Raw genomic sequence first — 6,000 nt, forward strand, 5'->3', positions numbered from 1 at the left:
TCTATATATCATCTTTCTATCTATCTATCTATCTATCTATTATCTATCTGTCTGTCTGTTTGTCTGTCTGTCTGTCTATCATCTATCTATCATCATCAGTCCATCTACACTATCTATCTATCTATCTATCTATCATCCATCCATCTATAGTATCTATCTATCTGTCTGTCTGTCTATCAATTAGGGATGCACCGAATCCACTATTTTGGATTCGGCCGAACCCTCGAATCCTTCGTGAAAGATTCGACCAAATACTGAACTGATTCCGAACCCTAATTTGCATATGCAAATTATGGGTGGGAAAGGGAAAACATTTTTACTTCCTTGTTTTCTGACAAAAAGTCACACGATTTCCCTCCCACCCATAATTTGCATATGCAAATTAGGGGTTTGGATTCAGTTCGGCCTGGCAGAAGGATTCGGCTGAATCCTGTTGAAAAAGGCCGAATCCTGGCCGAATCCCGAACCGAATCCTGGATTCGGTGCATCCCTACTATCAATCTATCTATAAATTCTATAAATTCCCATTTTCCTCAAGAATATGCATCTACTGCTTTGACCATGTCGCAAACCTTACCAAATATTTCCCAAATAAAGTTCTGTCATTGAGACTTAAACCCCTTCTGCACTTTCTATGTATTTTTCTATTTATTTACATTTTTCACAGATTTCTCCCACAGCTGATGTTTCTTATTCACATCCTAAATGATGTAAAATTATATAAATTAGCTTGATTATGTCTGATTAAACCATGATTCATAACTATCCGTCTTAATTAGGGATTGCTAATCTTCTTTAATAATTTTCCCTCAATAACATCATGAGCATTTGCCATTTAGGGGTGCAGACAGGATCTTATTTACAGGATTTATTTTTCATCTCATTTATATTCATTAGAGAATGTTAAACATCTTGCCCATGAATGTTCAGAAGTTGAAGAGTTTCAGTTTGTGTTAATGTAAAGTAAACCTGATTAAAAGCTTCCATTGAATTAAAGTGTTGTTTCAGATTTATCAGTTTGCCTGGCAGGAGATTCTATAATGTTGTACCTACTGAATCATCTCTCTGTGAGAGGTCAAAGGGAAGGGTATTGCCCAACACACTAGAGCAGAGATCCCCATCCAGCGGCTCAAGAACAACATGTTGCTCTCCAACCCCTTGGATGTTGCTCCCAGTGGTCTCAAATCAGGTGCGTATTTTTAAATACCTTGCTTAGAGGCAAGTTTTAATTGCATAAAAACAGTTGTACTGCCTAATAGAGCCTCCTGTAGGCTGCCAGTCCACATAGGGGCTACCAAATAACCAATCACAGTCTGGCACACCCAGAAACTTTTTTCATTCTTGCGTTGCTCCTCAACACTTTTTACATTTGAATGTGGCTTATGGGTAAAAAAGGGGGGGACCCCTGCACCAGAGGTTGTCAACAATGTTCACTCTAATGTCTTACTGGTTTTATAAAGTAATCTTTTATTGTTGATTGACAAGGCACAATTAGGAACCTTACTGGTGTTCTGCGGAGATACTGGACAGTAGTACACCAAAGCACAGAAAAAACAAAACTAGTAGAATAATAATGGTTAATGTACAAATGCTAACATTACACCACATCTATTATAGCAATAGCTTTGTACTCTGAAGTTGGAGTGGAAGTTGATGTACCAGATGAAGACCACTCCAAGCCTCTTTCTTCTAATACAGCAATATGAACTGGGCAGATAAATTCCAACTGTCAGTAGACCTATCGCTTTACCAACTATATTCAAGCATTCTGCAGATACCTGTTTCTTATGTGTATTATTCTTGCTCTCCTTTAAAGCTGGATGTCCACAGGCCAACACTGGCTGCCACTTGGCCACTGCTAGTCGGCAGTTTATTGATACATGTATGGGGCCATAATGTGCATGGTATCCAACTGGTTTCCAGGTTTTTGACCCAATCATCATATCATGCCAATTTGCCCTTCCAGCTAGGGGTCCATATCAGATGAGGAGCATCTTGTTTTGTGACCTCTTCTTGTACACCCAGCTTTACTCTGGCCCTGATCCTGGACTGATTTATGATAGACAGCAACAGAAGCTTGAATATGTACAGTATCGCTGCACAATGTAAACATTTGTTTTTGCATGATTTTGTTATAATATCCACATTGTTTCACATCAGCTTCTCAGAAAATAGTTTTGTTGAGCATGAGAGAGCGCCAGACCTGACGTGCACAAAACAATTAAATTCCAAGCCAATAATACGTAAACCATTTACTGCAATTGCCATGAGTAACAGACTGAAACAAGTACTGAAGCTGCTCACCTACCACAAGCATGGCCACACCATATGGACAGACACAAAGCAACACTTGAACCATCGTAACCATTGAGAGAAATAACAATAATATGAAGTGCTTCATAAATATGTAGTTTCCTCTCCCCAATGCCAAATACATTCCTCTGAATTTCACAGCAGCCTGTACTTAACAAAGTAGGTTAAACAGCGTTAGTTTATAAACTACTGCAGGAATCATTTCAAGGTTTCTGGATGTGCTGTGTACCATGTTTTTTTCCGCTTGCTTTTTCCCCTCACTTTTTTGAAAAACAGCACCTGCTATTCATACGATACTATGGGTTTTATAAAGCAAAAAAGTGGGTTTAATATTATCAAGTGCTGCCATGGCAGATCCAGGGATAATCTATGGTATTCTCCATGCTGTACCATTAGTTAAGCCTATGGTTAGCCACGGTGAGGCATGAGCTGCTGATCTCCTCTCCCCAGGTTGAAGTTGGAAATTTTCATCTTAAAATGACATGACTTTCATAGGACAATATGCAAGAATATATTCTCATTGTTACCATTAAACTGGGCAGGGTGGGGATCCTTGTTCTAGTCGCCCTACCCTTTCTTACCTGTGAGCAACATTTAAATGTAAAAAAAAGTTCGCGAGAAACATAATCATGCATAAAGTTCATAGGGGTGCAACATATAGGATGTGATCGGCAATTGGTAGCCACTCTATATGGACTAGTAGCCTACAGGAGGCTCTGTTTGGCATTATAGCTGATTTTTATGCAACTAAAGCTTGCCACCAAGCCAGGATTTCATAAAGAAGTACCTGCTTTAAGGCCACTGGGAGCAGGGCCGGACTGGGAATAAAAAGCAGCCCTGGCAAAAAAAGCAAAGCAGCCCACATAGATGTATGTACATTTACAGTTAAAGGAGACATATAGGATAAGTAATTTTAATTATCTTTAAAAATGGCCCCTTTATTAGAGCTCCCTATAGATGTTCACTGGTCCCTGTTTCAAATGAGGGGTGGGCGTGTCCTAACGTTCTCTACCTGAAGCACAGTAGAAGGGGGACAACCAATCACAGCCCTGCAGTCAAACAAGAAAGGCTTCAGTTCCCTATCAGGTCCTGCTAGCTGCTGATTGGTTCCTGTTTTACAGTGAAATGAGCTGAGTGCACAGCCTGGGAATTCAGGGAGCAGGACAGGAAGGGACGGATTATTAGGGTTTTTGCAGAAATATTCAATAAATCAGCCTGACACACTACTTTTTTTAAGCACATTCCTTCTATATCTAAATGTGTATAATGCACTGGTACATTATTATTTTTTACACAATTGTCTCCTTCAAAAAAAGTTGTAGAACAAAGGTGACATAGTCCTGTTAAAATCAGAACATGTCACTACCTCTTTAAACAGATACCAACTAAAAGTTATTATCGGTAACCTTTTGGAGCAGCCACTAAGTATTTACCATATTCCCTTTATATGTGACTAAATTACACAGTTCTGTTCTAATTCACTGACATACAGTATATGGTGTATTAAGTGTAGCAAACACAAGAACTGTACTTATCCATTGGGTCAGAGCTGATCCACTTGTGGCCCTCTGTGTAAAATGTACTGGGAGTTCACATTCATTGGCAAATTACCAGGCAGGCTAGAAACCTTTGATACTTATTCATAACAGCACAGTATGATTAAAACATGTACTAGAAATTTTGGAACTAGAAAATGGTGGTTAATAAACAATAAGTGCATATTTATAGGCCTAAAGGAAAACTCATAGGAAGCAGCAAAAAAAAATCATAAATAAGCAGCAAAGAAATAAAAAGGTAAACAATCATCTAAGCTGAGCTTTTACCTTCTGTTAAAGATGATGTAGAACTTCAGTTACAGGTCCTGCTCTACTTTCCTTCTCTGTGTGCCCCACCCTCTTACTAGCAGCCCAGGCCGGGAGACTTCGATACATTGTAACTACCTGGGGAATCCCCTACTTAGAATAGATAGTGTGGAACCTGCTGCTTTTCTTAAATCATTCCAGCTGGATCTGTTGCTTTAGCCTGGCCCAGCCCTGCCGATCTTGAAGCAATGCTGCTTCCAAACCCTTCACTTGTTACAGCTTGCCGAAAAAAGCAACATGCGCAGGACCAGCTTCTTATCAACAGGTTAGTGATTTAAACGGTGCTGCGAGTTAGCAGTTTAGGAGAGTGAATGGCAGCAGCCCATTTACATTTCACTAGAGAGCGGCCCATCGGGCAATTGCCCGAACAAACAAATAGCCAGTCCGGGCCTGACTGGGAGCAACATCCAAGGGGTTGGTGAGTAACTTGTTACTCACAAGCCACTTGTTGGGGATCACTGCCCTAGAACATGATAAAAATGCCCATGGTCAAATCCCACCACCAGTGTCAGGACAAAGCTTATAATGTCTTTTTTGGAAAAGTTTTATTTATGTATATGGAAAAAAAAATGAGATTTAATAAGATGAGATTTATGCATCAAAAATGCAATGTCACTGCTAATAAAATTCAGAAGCCACTTCGGGATGCGTAAAAATTGCAAAGCTCATGGAGATCCTAAGTGACTTCTGCAATCCTTACATTTGATGGTTGATTATCCACTTACGATAATCATAGTATATATACAGTATAACATTTTAAATTGACATTGTTGAGTGGCAGCTCCCACGGTGGGTATGAATAAGATTGAGCAAAGCCTTCTGGCATCTTCTTCATGCTTCGTGCCATGTGTTGAACCAAGGATCAAGGTAAACCTCACATCATATTATGCTCCAGGCTAACTCATTAAATCTCATTAACCAGGCACAGATGTCTCTTCCTTTTGCAAATGTACTATTCTGACAATCCCATGATAGATTGAAATCATTTCTTTCAATAAAATCATTCATGTAAACATACAGTATGAAACATGACACTAGAAATTGTAGGTAACAAAAGAAACATTAAAAGTTTCAACTTTTATTTCTTAAACGACAGAAGTTCTTCCAACTGCCTGGGCATGGGATCTACCCAGACACAGTTTTACACCCTAAGCTGGTTTACAAGTTAGCCTTTTGTGCAGTCTTGCAGAAGATGATAAACCTATCCCAGTTTATAGGCATCCTTAGCATTCTACAATAGCACGGCTGGTTTTGGGGTAGGACATTAAAGGCATTTGACTTAAACCCCCAATCTCACTGAGGTCACATTGGTTTACTTTGGATAAAAACACAAAGACATGTGTTTTGTAAAATCTGGTATATTTAAACTATACAACAAGAAAGTTCAGCTGTTGACCTACAATTCACAGTGTACCACTGACAGCTGAACAGGCCTCAACCTTCCAGACTGGTCGTTTTCCCCCAAATTATAATACGCTGTAGATGTAGTATGTGACAATGTACCCTAGCAAGGTGGGCTTTGCGAGTCATCTCTATTTGCCCTAAGTTATGCCATCTAGGGGACAGTCTAAACTTATGGGGAATATTTAAGGGTGTAAGGAAAGTTTGACTGTGATGCCACTACTGGTATGACTGCTTGTAGGAATAATTGACTAAATTTAGTTTATGAGTTTGGTAAATGAGTTGCCATCAGAAAGGGCTCATTTTTAAACGACACTGGTGTAGGGCAGCTGCATTCTGTACACATGTGCTGGTTGCAAAATTTGCAGGCACAAGTCAATCAAAAAAACGTGTCTTTGGTGCGTTTGCACCTTGCCCCCCACAG

The sequence above is a fragment of the Xenopus laevis genome, chromosome 2L (assembly GCF_017654675.1).
Source record: "Xenopus laevis strain J_2021 chromosome 2L, Xenopus_laevis_v10.1, whole genome shotgun sequence".
NCBI lineage: Eukaryota > Metazoa > Chordata > Amphibia > Anura > Pipidae > Xenopus > Xenopus laevis.